This window comes from Girardinichthys multiradiatus, chromosome 7, assembly GCF_021462225.1.
Source record: "Girardinichthys multiradiatus isolate DD_20200921_A chromosome 7, DD_fGirMul_XY1, whole genome shotgun sequence".
NCBI classification, from domain to species: domain Eukaryota; kingdom Metazoa; phylum Chordata; class Actinopteri; order Cyprinodontiformes; family Goodeidae; genus Girardinichthys; species Girardinichthys multiradiatus.
In genome coordinates, this window is record NC_061800.1 from 887,632 (window position 1) to 903,412 (window position 15,781).

Sequence of the window (15,781 nt, forward strand, 5' to 3'; positions counted from 1 at the left end):
AGGGAGATGGTCACAAGAATGAGTTATGCTTTTATACTTTTATTATTTTACTAGCAGCATCTGGGGGCTATACACCAGGTGCCCACTTCCCACTTCCTCTGTTTGTTTATAATCAAGACAAATGAACCCTAACCTTTCTGACCCCCCACACACACACACACACACCACACACACACACACACACACCCACCCTAAATGTTTGTTGAACTGTGTGTGACCAAGCATGTATAAATAAAGAGAGATGGGTGCCAACACTTGTAGTTTTGCACTGCAGAGTGTGACCTACCCTTGCCGCAAGTATAACTGACTGTGTCGTTTCCTTACCTCTGAGTTGACTATCAATTTCCAAGCTCCAAAGCAGTTTCATCACTTTTTGTCACATAAATCAAACTGTCCGTGTCAATATAAATCAATCTGTCCTGCAATTGCTCCATGCTGCTGTGAAGTTTTAAACGTGCATAAGCGGTGGTGAATGCTGCAATAAACACATTGTTTACCTTGCTTGGGGGAGAGGTGACACGTTTGCTGTAGTTCCACTGCACTACACACATTTCAGGGTTGAAGAAATGGAAATAGTTAACCCTGTATTTACTCGAGAACATGAAACTGAAAAACTCATCAGGGTTAGTGATGACTGTGGTCTGAGACAGATTACTTTCCCCAAAAGCTGTTTAAGTACAGTTTCGCTACCTGTCTTTTGGCAGAGTTCACTTCGATTTTGTCTGCGTCTAATTGGATACCCTGGTGAAGTTTGTAGTCTGCAACATACTTTGACCTGCTCTCCTCATCCACCGCTTCAGAAGGGTAGCCTGAAGCCTCCTGCTTACCCTTTAAAAAGCAATGAATGTAACCTTTAAAGATTCTGTCACTGGTCTTCTCAAAATGCCAAACTTCAGTGATTTTAGCAAGGCGATAACCACACTGCAGCGCTTTACAAAACTATACATTCACCCACACACCTGTCAGAGCTCTGTCCTCATCATTATGCCTGCAGGGACCTGACTGGTTATTTATTTCAGCACATGTGCTTCAGAGAGTAAACACCAGTTTACCTTGGGATGTTCTGTACGGTAAAACAGGGAAAAAGAGACAAAGTAGCTGCTGGGGTCATCAAAATCTTTGTAAATGATGGCGGGGTGCCCGAGGGGAAAGACGCAGCTAGCATTTACATAAGGGTACAGAGATTTGTGATCCACATAGTGTACAGTTTCACCTGGCCCCGCTGTATACCTCAACGTCATAGTGCAGGTGCGTCCACCATACAGAGCATCTCGGGGTGATAGTGGTTCGGGTGCGTTAATTTTCTCAAGAAAGCTGATCACCCCCGGGTCTGATTTTTTCATTTCAGTCCACTCGTGCTCCCAGATGACCTCGATACGAAGGCCGTACACTGTTTGGAGCACCTTGCTTCTCTCGATTGTCGCTGCGTAAAACTGTTCAAATGCGACCCCTCTCAACGGACACTGGTCATGAGGGATTGTAACACTTTTTACAGCCGTGGAAAAAACAGCCGTAAAATTCAAACGCAACTTTGACACTGTTAATCTCTGCATACCTATCCACAGAATATGGACCAATTTTCTTTTCCCCCATGCATGTTCGATGTCAATTTTTCTGCTGTCTGAAAACCAGTCAAGCCATTGAATGGACGTGCTGGAAAACGTCTTACTACTACGCCTGTAATCCAGAGGTGAGGGGATAGCCAAGGTTTTAGGAGGAAGGAAATTGGTTACAAAAACCTTCATGCAGGCTGAGGCTATCATGACGCATTCAAGCGGATCCACACTTGTCTCCTTAAAGAACTCATCCCCGAATTTAACACAACCTTGATAAAGAATGTCCACATCATTTTTACAATAACGAAGAGCTTCCTTCTCAAAGTCAAAGACCCCTTTGCTCGCTTCTCTGTACCAGCTGTTGTTCTTGAAGGCTCATGCGTTCTACAGCGTAGGAGGATGGAGGAGGAAAAGACCCCACATACTGGAGATGTTGTTCAGAGGAGAATAGGTGGGGGAAAAAACCTTTGGTCTGATCACTAAAACCTAATGCTTTCGGCATCGCACTAAGCTTCATACACATGAACGACAGGCTATCAATGTATTTTAACCTGTAATCAGGGTCGGTTAAACAGAGAACTTTACTTCCCTGCATGATGAGATGAGGTTTAACTGCTGCCTAACTGCAGCATAGCTGTGAGAATCAGGTAGCTTTCATACCCACGTGCATTGTGTGCTATTAAGGTAAAGCCTCTGTACATCGGTCTCCTGAAATGAAGAATACATTTTTGGGTGCAATTCAATCCATAAGCATGCCATTCCACACCTTTCAGCGTTTTAACACAGACCAGATAGGGGATGTGCACACCGTTCTCGTCAATGAAGCATTCAAAATCATAAAAAAACAGTTTATCATCTAACTGATTACAGGCTTGGGCGGTTTGAATGTAACACAGATGACCATCGCACGTCACATCTAAATCAGGAGGTATATTCTCACCGCAAATACGGCATTTTACATTACACACGTGTGGTTTATCCTGCTTGCTGATTGGAATAACGTATATCCTTTTGCACACCTTGCACAGTTTTACCAACTCACAGTCACTTATGGGCCTGTCAGCACTAGGTCTTTTACGGGGTTCCCTGTATCTACTGAAACAAGAAGAGTTAAGACAGATTCTCTGACAACCTGCACAGGCAACAGGTTCATTAATTTCACGCATACACTTGTATGAGTGACACACCGGACAATAGCCTTCACAATGGTGTGTGTCTGGCTTTTCATAGCTCCCGTAACAATATGCACAGATGTATCTCGATCCTATAAAACCCTTGAGATTTTTTATCCCATAGTAGTGACCTTGAAATAACAGCAGAAAGAGAGGGTTTGATCAATCAGGGAAATTGGTCTCAAATTTACACAGAGCTGCAGAGCCTGTAACGGTTCTGTGAAACACTAAAATTGTTCTCTTTAGAATGTTTTCAAATTTACCAATGTCGCTGAAAGTTACTGCTGTCTGATCATCTAAACCAGCCCTGTGTTGCCACTCCCTCCCCAGCTCTAAAGCCTGATTATCAGTAAGGTTAGAGTCAGAGACGTGTGCAAGACTTATGGCAAAGCAGAACTGATTACTGGTATTATCTACAATATACAGGTGACGCTTTTTCTGATTAATCAGTTCACAGTCTAACGTTCCTTTAACCTCACGTTTCGACCCTCCTGCAGGGTCATTAACTACCTGTAGAACAAATTCCAGGTTATTATCTGCAGCATTTCAGCGTTGGACTGTACTAACTCATCTGAAAAATCCTCAAAAGCAGGCAGAATCATATTCCCATCATCGTTAATGGTAAACGTGACGTTACGGTTCAGATTTTCCCCGACTAATTCTAGCTGCACAACATTGTTACGTCTGGCTAAAGATCTTGCAGTATCGGCTAATTCAGTGAGAATACGCATGATGTTTATATAGACTGCAGCGAGATCAGGGACATTCCCAGGGCAGGGAGGCGGGATGGTAAAAGGTCTCCTTATTTCAATGTTATTAAAACGTTCACGTTCAACAGTCGCAGGATGATCTCCCTCAATCTGATCAGGGTTGAATGCTACCTCTGGATTGAAATTACCGCCATGCTGCCCAGTATGATCAGCGGCGTGTGACGTTGAAGGAATTTGTAAGTCAGCTGATTCATTTTGCTGAATGCTGGGTGGAGACGGTGTTCTATTTAAATCTTCAACAGTCTGTTCTAATGAGCGTAAAAAGTCACCATGCAGATTTTGATTTATTACATTTTCACTGTTAGCAGGAGATGCATTTAACCCGATGTTATCTGCTACATCAGCATTAACAGGAATTTCATTAAGTTTAGCAACAACGTTCCTTATCTCATTCAGCGCATGTGTGATCTGGCTATCCATATTAACATGAGTATCAGAAGAAGAAGAAGAAGACCCAGGGATCAGTTTAAATTACCTTGATATCAGCGCAATGTTTCAGTAACAATGTCTGACATGCAGCCAGAAGCGTTAAACGTGATGCTTTATTACAACGGTCACGTAAGGATAGAGAAACTCTCTGTCTGCACTGTTGCTGTCCAGGTCTCGATGAAATCTGCTCCACCATCAACGTTGCCTCTGGAAAGATAAAGAAAAAAATTTATTAATTCAATATACGAATTAATTCAGTAGGTAAATGAGTATAAGAAGAATTAAACTTACCATTCAATAAACCTCTAACAAGACTCGCCCTGGTATAGAGAGCACAGAGTCGCCGTTTTTTCCTCAATTTAAGATATTATGTGAAACAAAATAAAGTTACCTTACAATGCAGGTCTTTTGAAAAAAAATATGGTTTCTGTGAAGATTTGGATAGAAAAGAATTTGAATATAACTATAACTTACTCCGTACACGGGGTATTTGAACAGTTCCGGGCGGTTCCAACTCTTCCTGCACTGAACTGGTACAGTTCTGCTGAATGTTATCCAGGCCTGGGTTCTGGATTAAATCATTCGATATATCTGTAAAATATTTTATCAGGGGTTAAAACAAGTCTGCAATATTGCATAGACCTGTGAAAACATATGCATAGAAATATATATATATATATATATATATATATATATATATATATATATATATTACTCTCCTCTTCCAGAGCTGTTAATTTTTCCGGCGCACGGTCAGGTGACTGTGGCGCATGAATGGCTTCACCCTCTATTTCATGTTTAGCTGGGATCGGATTGTCTTTTTTAAAAACAAGTTTCCCGTCTCAACTTTGATTTTTTCGGAGGCAGACGGTTACAAACGCTGACCTCTCCAACGTTCAGGAATACATCTCTTGTTAAATCTGTAAGTAGAATTTATTTCATTTATTTTTTAAATCACAAAATAGCATTCACCAGTTGACTAAACCAGATGTTGTTGCAGTTAATAATTACCATAGTCAGAGTGTGTAAAAACGATACCATCCAGCTCGTCACTCGTGGGTTCTAAAGAATATAAGTTAAACATTATTATTATCCAATGAGCATTCACAAGCACTTAAGAAATTCTTAAAGATGAATACTTACTACTGAAGATTGCGTTGTATCTCTCGATAGAAGCAGAATGTTCACCACCTTCTTCGTTCCCTTGAAATATGTTCTGACATTTTTTTGCTTCTCTTTACAAGTGTTCTAAAAATATTTCAGTGTAATTGGTTAAAAATAAACTTTTAGCTACCAGATTTGAAGCCAATCTCCCAGTAAAGATTGCGTTGTATCTCTCGATAGAAGCAGGATGACTGACTACGCCACCTTCTCAGTTTCCAATGACGAAATCCTATCAGCACGCATAGTTACGCCCCTTGGCGTAACTATGCACACACACACACACACACCCACCCTGAATGTTTGTTGAACTGTGTGTGACCAAGAATGTATAAATAAAGAGAGATGGGTGCCAACACTTTGTAGTCTGCACTGCAAAGTGAGCTACCCTTGCTGCAAATAAAACTGACTGTGTATCGTTCTTGCCTCTGAGTTGACTAATTAATACCTAACAGCTGTGTTTAAGCAGTCAAACAACTTCCTAACAATAACCAACCGCTTCGATGTCTTCCAGTCAGGCTTCCTGCTCACCACAGTACAGAGACTGCTCCTGTCAAGGTGTTAAATGACATCCGAATAAATGCAGACTGTGGAAGAACCACAGTGCTGGTATTATTGGACCTTAGTGCAGCATTCGACACTGTTGATCACTCCATTTTATTAGAGCGCCTGGAAAATTGGGTCGGCCTTTCTGGTACAGCACTCAACTGGTTTAAATCCTACTTGAAGGACAGGGACTTTTTTGTGTCAGTAGGTAACTTTACATCAGAGAGCAAAAACATCACATGTGGCATTCCCCAAGCGTCCATGTTAGGGCCCCTCCTATTCAATATCTACATGCTCCCCCTAACTCAGATTTTAATAAACAACAACGTAAGTTATCATAACTATGCAGACGACACACAGCTATACATTACGATGTCACCAGGCGACTATGAACCCATTCAAGCGCTGGGTAAATGCTTAGAAGAAATCAATGCATGGATGGGCCAAAATCTTCTGCAGATGAATCAAAACAAAACTGAAGTAATAATCTTTGGACCAAAGGAAGAGCGTTTAAAAGTTAGCACACAGCTTCATTTAATACAGCTAGAAACCACCAGTCAGGCTCGAAACCTGGGTGTAGTGATGGACTCAGACCTGAACCTTCAGAGGCACATAAAGCCAGTAACAAGGTTGGCCTTCTATCACCTAAAGAACATCTCCAGGATTAAAGGACTAATGTCTCAGCAGGACCTTGAAAAACTAATTCATGCGTTCATCTTTAGTAGAATTGATTACTGCTACGGTGTCATCACAGGTCTGCCTAAAAAGTTGATCAGACAGCTGCAGTTGATCCAGAACGCTGCTGCCCACGTCCTCACTGGAAATAAGAAAGTGGAGAACATCACCCCGGTTCTAAAGTCCCTACACTGGCTCCATGTAGCTCAGAGAATAGACTTTAAAATACTTCTGTTAGTCTATAAATCACTGAATGGCTTAGCACCAAAATACATTACAGACTTGTTGTCAGTGTATCAACCACCCAGACCTCTCAGGTCTTCTGGCTCAAATCTACTCTGCGTACCCAAAACCAGAACCAAACATGGAGAAACAGCTTTTAGTTCTTATGCTCCACTAATCTGGAATAAACTCCCATAAAACTGTAAAAGCGCCGAAAGCCTAAGTTGCAATTGATTAAATTTTCCCAACGGAAGGACAGGGTAAAGGGGAACCCTCTTGTCCAGACGGGACGTTCTTCTCCAAATACGCAATGGATTCCTGGCAGCAGTGGAAGATTGTGTGCCTGACAACAATGTCAGTCGAGGACGTGGAAGATTTGTACATAATTGGATTTCTGATAACAGGATTTCTGCTTTCTGGAGTTGGCGGTTACCTGGCATATTGAGATATTTGTAAAACATCGGCAGCTGTTCAAAGCACTCCAAAGCTGCCTGGGATGTTTGAAGGGATCTTTAGAGCTCTCACCACTAAGACTGATATGTTAAGAGAACAGAATCGCAGGCTAGCTGCATTTCCCGGACTCAAAGGTGATATGATTTAATCTTAGAGAAAGTTGTTTGCTCAGGAACTACTGAAAGTACCAGAAATTTGGCTATTTGGATTTGAAACTGAGAATGCCAGTAAGACTTTGAAGGCAGGCGGCAAATCACAGCAGGCCTTAACCAAAACATTTATTATTTGTCTAATTCAAGTGACCCGATATGGCCTTCACAGGCTTCTTATCAAAACATTTCTCCTGGATGTTCTGTAAATACAATGCTCTGCCCCAGCAACCCCCCTCATCTGTGAACTGAACTGTATGGCCGTTTGATAAAACTTCCATCTTTTCTTCAAGGACAATGGCACCTTCATCAGCGTTGACCGTCTAATTCTTTGCACACATGATCATACTTAAATATTGGCACCCTCACGAGACCACCATGCCCCTGTAAAATCTTTGCTTATGTGTGTTGCTATTCCATGCTCCTTATTTTTACCTAAATGTGGATTTCATTTCTTCATTTATTGTCCTTCATAGATATTTAGATTTACCAGTGAAAGGAAAATAATACTAGTCTCTTAAAAATTTTAACAAAAGCTGTTTTTACACCAGTGACTCATCTTCCTTAGTTAGAACTAAGTGATTGCTTAGTTAAATTTCAATGGATACAAATGACTTATTAATTTTTAGATTTCTCAGAAGGATTAATAGATTTTTAGATTTCTTAGAAGGATTGTAGTATCATTTGATTTGTTTTTCTGTGTCTGTTTCTGTGTTTATTTTCTTTGTGATTGTACAGGTCCTTCTCAAAACATTAGCATATTGTGATAAAGTTCATTATTTTCTATAATGTAATGATGAAAATTTAACATTCATATATTTTAGATTCATTGCACACTAACTGAAATATTTCAGGTCTTTTATTGTCTTAATACGGATTATTTTGGCATACAGCTCATGAAAACCCAAAATTCCTATCTCACAAAATTAGCATATTTCATCCGACCAATAAAAGAAAAGTGTTTTTAATACAAAAAACGTCAACCTTCAAATAATCATGTACAGTTATGCACTCAATACTTGGTCGGGAATCCTTTTGCAGAAATGACTGGTTCATTGCGGCGTGGCATGGAGGCAATCAACCTGTGGCACTGCTGAGGTCTTATGGAGGCCCAGGATGCTTCGATAGCAGCCTTTAGCTCATCCAGAGTGTTGGGTCTTGAGTCTCTCAACGTTCTCTTCACAATATCCCACAGATTCTCTATGGGGTTCAGGACAGGAGAGTTGGCAGGCCAATTGAGCACAGTGATACCATGGTCAGTAAACCATTTACCAGTGGTTTTGGCACTGTGAGCAAGGTTTCGTGCTGAAAAATGAAATCTTCATCTCCATAAAGCTTTTCAGCAGATGGAAGCATGAAGTGCTCCAAAATCTCCTGATAGCTAGCTGCATTGACCCTGCCCTTGATAAAACACAGTGGACCAACACCAGCAGCTGACACGGCAGCCCAGACCATCACTGACTGTGGGTACTTGACACTGGACTTCTGGTATTTTGGCATTTCCTTCTCCCCAGTCTTCCTCCAGACTCTGGCACATTGATTTCCGAATGACATGCAGAATTTGCTTTCATCCGAAAAAAGTACTTTGGACCACTGAGCAACAGTCCAGTGCTGCTTCTCTGTAGCCCAGGTCTGGGGAATGCGGCACCTGTAGCCCATTTCCTGCACACGCCTGTGCACGGTGGCTCTGGATGTTTCTACTCCAGACTCAGTCCACTGCTTCCGCAGGTCCCCCAAGGTCTGGAATCGGCCCTTCTCCACAATCTTCCTCAGGGTCTGGTCACCTCTTCTCGTTGTGCAGCGTTTTCTGCCACACTTTTTCCTTCCCACAGACTTCCCACTGAGGTGCCTTGATACAGCACTCTGGGAACAGCCTATTCATTCAGAAATTTATTTCTGTGTCTTACCCTCTTGCTTGAGGGTGTCAATAGTGGCCTTCTGGACAGCAGTCAGGTCGGCAGTCTTACCCATGATTGGGGTTTTGAGTGATAAACCAGGCTGGGAGTTTTAAAGGCCTCAGGAATCTTTTGCAGGTGTTTAGAGTTAACTTGTTGATTCAGATGATTAGGTTCATAGCTCGTTTAGAGACCCTTTTAATAATATGCTAATTTTGTGAGATAGGTATTTGGGGTTTTCATGAGCTGTATGCCAAAATCATCTGTATTAAGACAATAAAAGACCTGAAATATTTCAGTTAGTGTGCAATGAATCTAAAATATATGAATGTTAAATTTTCATCATTACATTATGGAAAATAATGAACTTTATCACAATATGCTAATATTTTGAGATGGACCTGTATTGTAATTGGATTCTCTTGACCAATTGAAATCATTATTCTCTGTTACATAACATTCCTTGGCACATTCACACTGTTATCTCTACTCTTTCCGAGAATACACTCCGGCCCAACATCTGGAAAACATCAGATTGGCGTACGTGACAACACTCTCATGACTCAGTTGACCTGGCAGTGTACACCAGATTTCCTGACTGCCTGCAATAACAAGCTCATTTGCCTTTCCTCTCGCCAAGAACTTTCCTCTAATGTAATCTCTTTCCCAACCAAACACCTTGCATGTCTCCAATCAGAGTGAACTTATCACATAGTTCTTTTTATTATGGTAAAGACAATAATATCACTTTTAATTTAATCAAACACAGCTCTATGCCTCCACAATATCCATAAAAGGTCTTGTTTAATGTTTGCCACAAGCCACCTGGGAGACACACCAAACATGTGGAAGAAGGTGCTCTGGTCAGATGAAACCAAAATCCAACTGTTTGGCCACAATGCAAAACGATATGTTTGGCGTAAAAGCAACACAGCTCATCACCCTGAACACACCATCCCCACTGTCGAACATGGTGGTGGCAGCATAATGGTTTGGGCCTGCTATTCATCAGCAGGGACAGGGAAGATGGTCAAAATTGATGGGAAGATGGATGGGGCCAAATACAGGGCCATTCTGGAAGAAAACCTGTTGGAGTCTGCAAGAGACCTGAGACTGGGATGGAGATTTATCTTACAACAAGACAATGATCCAAAACATAAAGCCAAATCTACAATGGAATGGTTCACAAATAAACATATCCAGGTGTTGGAATGGCCAAGTCAAAGTCCAGACCTGAATCCAGTCAAGAATCTGTGGAAAGAGCTGAAGACTGCTGTTCACGAATGCTCTCCATCCAACCTCACTGAACTTGAGCTGTTTTGCAAGGAAGAATGGGCAAGAATTTCAGTCTCTCGATCTGCAAAACTGATAGAGACATACCCCAAGCGACTTGCAGCTGTAATTGCAGCAAAGGGTGGCGCTACAAAGTATTAACACAAGGGGGCCAAATAATATTGCATGCCCCACTTTTCAGTTTTTTATTTGTTAAAAAAGTTTGACACATCCAATAAATTTCATTCCACTTCAAGATTGTGTCCCACTTGTTGTTGATTCTTCACAAAAAAATAGGATTTTATATCTTTATGTTTGAAGCCTGAAATGTGGCAAGAGGTTGAAAAGTTCAAGGGGTCGAGTACTTTCGCAAGGCACTGTATTGGCTGGTATGAACTCAAGTAGACAGAATGATGAGATTGAATCATAAAGTGCTTCAACAAAGAATAAATACAATGAAGGGCGCACTTAGGCATTCAGGCTTTTGTACCATTTTATTCTTTATAATTTTACAACAGATCTTTTGGTTTACAGTTGAAATTGGCAGGAAATAATTAGAGATAATTGTCATATTAAATAAATTAGATTATTAATATAAAAAGACTCAAGCACTTAGAAAAGTCCTTGGGTTTTTTAACTTAATATTGTTCATTATAGTTATGTCTGTGGTTTTATGCCTATTACTTGACCTGCATAAATTTCTATTTTAAACAAAGGCAACAAGTCAACTTTCATTTTTCATAATACCAACAGTTTTTGTACTCACAATTGCAAGTGCAAATTGTAAAAGTAAATGATAAATTGGATATTGTATGGCGTGCTGTTGTGGTTGGGCAGGAGAAGAAGGTTTGAATGCACCCTTAGAAGCATGTTCCATGGCTAATTCATGTCTCCATGAATATCTTTTATTTTAAGTTCCTCTAAAGTTAATATGTCATGCCAGTATGCTGTGAGCATTCAAAATTAAAGTCAAATTATCTGCTTATGCACACAAACCTGGCCAATAAAGCAGATTCTGATTCTGATGTGGACAAGTTCGGTAGTAACGTGGACGACCAGTGGGGGCTGAGCAGAATAAAGGACCCTCGGTCATGAGGTCGGCCGAGCAGAGTAGAGGACCCTTGGTGAGGAGGTTGGCTGAGCAGAGTAGAGGACCCTCGAAGCAGGAGGTCTCGAGGTCTGCCATGGAGCGCAAAGGACCCTTGGGGCAGGAGGTCTCGAGGACTGCCATCGAGCGTAGAGGAGCCTCAGGGCAGGAGGTCTCAACGTCTGCCACGGAGCGTAGAGGACCCTCGGAGCAGAAGGTCTCGAGGTCAGCGGGGGCGGAACAGAGTAGGGGACCCTCGGTCTGGAGATCGGCAACACAGAGTAGGGGACCCTCGGGCGGCAGATTAGGAGGTCGGCCGCGGAACATAGAGGACCCTCCAGGAACTAGGTCAGGGAGTCGACCTCCGTGGAACTCCAGAAGCTTGGAGTGAGGCTTGGAGTCTAGTCGAGAGTGAGGTTTAAAGTCAGTCGGAGAGTCGGTAGCAATGTCTTGATGCTTGGCTGAGAATCTGATGGCTGAGAGTCTAATGGTTGAAAGTCTGGAGACTTGGAGTCGGACTGAGAGTCTGATGGCTTGGAGTCAGAGTCAAAGTCTGGGTCAAAGTCGAGTCTTAAGTCAGTCTTAGAGGCACCCTGTGGCTCTGGAGGCTTAGCTGCTGGCTAAGCTGCTGGTGCTTGGGTGAGAGGCGGTTCAACCCCTCTTGGAACTCTGGAACTTGGGAAGGAGACCTATCAGCTAGCTGGGGCTCTGTCATCTTGACTGCTAGCTGAGGCTCTGTCATCTTGTCTGTCAGAGCAGAGAAGAGAAAACCAAATATACCCAACAATCTAAAACACCAACAAAAATGTAAAGGGTTAGGGTTAACCCTAACCCTAACCAATAACTATTACACTACCAGAGAGGAACTAAACACATAGAACTATACAAACATAAGGAATCGGGGAAGACTAATAATCTAAAGGGAAACAAATCTCTGGGTAAATAATAACTAAAGGGGATCTAAGGACAAGGGGAGGAACAGGGAAAAGAAACCTAAACATAAGCTAAACATAAATTGTGACTCTAGAAAGAAGGCCTTACATGGACCCCAGCCATGTAAGGACATGTAAACAAGCACAAGAATCTAAGCAACTATTAATTAAACCAAGTAAACTACTGATGAAAATAACAGGGAAAACCTTTAATGACAAAGTAAACAAAAGCAAAGACCAAAATGGCAGATCCTGACAATTAAAGCAATTTGTATGGGTATAGTACCAAAAGTGGGTCCAGCCGAGGGACCCACATTCTGCTGAATCCAGTGATGCAGGAAAGCACTGAGGACTTTTTAAACAGAACAGAACACAAAAACCAGAAAATCAATAGGTTCATGTGATATTTCTTCAACAGCTATTTATAACATCAAGCCAATAAAACATGAACTAAAAACATTACAAATGCAAACCAAATCTCAACTGCATGTCGACATTTTAATTCAAAGAATTCTTATTTTTTAATACAGCCAGTCCAGGCAAAAAGATCAAATGGTACAAAGTTCTCTGGTTTAGATTTTACTTCTTTCTCATTTTTGTTCTGTATAGTATCTGTTAAATGTTACAAATCATTTTTCTTTAGCACAGCAGCTTCTGATAAATCCATTTTTCTGAAAGTCATGCTGGGCCTGACGAGAAAGCAGCTGAAAACTAATTTTGTGTTTTTTGTCTTTTGTGTACCTCAGATCACATAGATGTAATATGAAGCTGGAAGCGTTTGACATGTCTTTTCATACAGAGAGAAAGTGGAAAAGGTTGGCTCCTCCTGAGACGTGATTTGAAAACCAGCTCAGATCAGCTGCTAAGGCCAGTAATAAAGAACCAACATATAGCAAAAATCTTGCACAAATCAATAAAACAGTGTCTTAATAAAGCATTCACCTCTTTGATAGCAGCTATTATTGTAATATGCTGTTTTCAAAAGATTGAGTCTGATAGAATACTTTTCTGCCAAGGACCACAAAGGTCATCTATGGCCATGTTTACTCCCACAGAGTTGAAGGCTTGGCTCTGAAAGTAGAAATACAGTACACACACAGAGTGTGTGTCACTGCGTGATGAGGAGCATATGTTCTGTTGCCATAACTTTACGGGTAGTGTCCCAGTCTCATCACAGCAGAAAATGGTCCTTCAGGCCCACTCGCTGATGAAGATTTTTCAGATGTATGGTATTAAGACTTGATAGATTGTAGGATCCTGTAATTTTCTGCACTTTTGCAGACTTCTGTGATGGTTTTATATACTGACACTGGTGCTTTTTCATGATACTTTTCTCTGTCTCTGTTTAAGGACAGGAAGGAGGTCATTGGAAGTGCACTTAGTCAGTGGCAGAGCTACATAAACTTCACACAGAGGCTAATTCACAGTGCAGCCCTCTACCATCAAAGTGCTCTGCTGTGGATTTAATTGAGAGCTAAGCTCCCAACTGGGGATTCTTCAGCACAGCCAGCTGACACTGGCATATCAAACCACCTCCTCATAACTGAAGCTCTCTTTTTGCTGAGACAAAAAGCCTTTTCCTCACAATTACATTCGTTTCTATCATCCCTACCGTAATTATTCCCTACAGAATGTGTCAGAGTAAGAAACTGCTTCACCCTACAAACTGCTACAAGCTGCTCTGCTATGGCGTCAATTGTGGATATTAAATAGGTCATTTTGGTTCCTTCATATCAGTTAATTAAACAGTAATTAACAGGAATTATAAAGACTGTCATTATCTTTTAGTTATCCATGTATTTTAAATGTATCCACCTTATTTCTGGCACTGTTGCTGTACAACTGATTCTATTTGGAATGTAAAAACAGCCAAATGCACAACTAACTTGCTGTCACTTTTTAATCTTAACTTGCTCTGTGTCGAGGTAGGATCTTGGGTTAGGGTTAGGGTTAGGCAGACAAGAGCTCGGTAGCTGCATCACAATTTATTCCTCAAGGCAAAAAACGTAACAAAAACACTGTAGGTACTAATGGCAAGGCATAGCATAGTCAAAAAAAAAGTATACAAAGCGAAGCATAAACAAAACATAGACGTGGTAGGGAACGGGGTAATAACAGAAGGAACCAGCACTCAACAAAGACACAAAACCAACTAATATACTGTGAGAATAACAAAGGCACATAATCAACGGAACTGAGAACAGGTGCGACAAGGAGGTAGGGAAGCAGCAGGAACAGGTTAAACAAATACAAAGGCTGAGTGTTGGGACCACAGCCATGGGTTTCAACACTAAAACTCCGGTACATACTTTCCTGGAACTTTTCAAAATAAAGTGCATTAACCTTCTTCCAGCACAGCCAGGAAAGGGGGTAACTGCGGACTTCCTGTGGCGCCATTACCCAAATAAAAGCCCCCACCTTTCCACAAGTCGTTCTCTTCCACGCGGCCTTCTATAGGGACCGGATAGGAGAGGAAAGGTGTGTGTTGATTCTGGTGCTAAGCTATCCGCTTCTTGCTAGCTTAACTGCTAACGGTAAGAACATGTGTGTGCTAGCATTAAGGCTAGTCAACAGAAAGGTTGTTGGTTTTCAAGCTAGTGAATAATCGTCCCTGAACATCATTTACTAGAGTTGATAACTAAGTAAACACCATTAAGCCCCATTTCTCCAGAAAGATTTGGCTCTTTTCCAAAATACTCAATAATATTTCTTCAAATATTATTTCAATAAATAAAGGCAGTTAATTAGACACCGTTGAGAATTAGTCATCCAGGAGGTTGGTTTTATTCGGCAGATCATTATTTAAAACATTATTTTATTAAAATAATATTTTATCTGATCTTGCATTGTGAATGGTTGTCTAAACGTTTGCTGATTATTTCCTAAGTTAGTTCCAAGACTAACTTAACTTCATTTCCAGATTCTTCAAGATAATCCTTGGTTCTCAAACATAAACATTGCATGATAATGTTGCATCACTCTTTTTGGTCATAATTATCAATCATCTTTAATCAACTTATATATATTGTACATAGTCCATTGGTCTTCGTTATTCTTTAATTCTGCTTGGTAGTTTAGTTGAATTGTTTTAGCATAGTAAAGAGTTTGTTTATTGAAACATGTTTGACTTTGAGTTTACTTATTTTTGTTAATAAATTCTTGTATTTTAAGAAATTGTGTGAATTCATTCCATATATGTGCAGAGTTTATGCTGTTCAATAATGCCAGAGCCCGTCTCACACCTTTCTATTCTGTCCTAATACCATCGCCTTATTGGGCTTGTATTCACAGGATAATCCTTAACAGACCGAAATATTATTTGATAAAATATTAAAATATTAATATTAAATATTAAATAATATTCTCAGATTCATATTTACAATACTGAGGAAGAGTCAAAGGACTAAATAAACAACAGAAAACACAAACTAAGTAAGATAATAAATCAGAGGAGGAAATAAA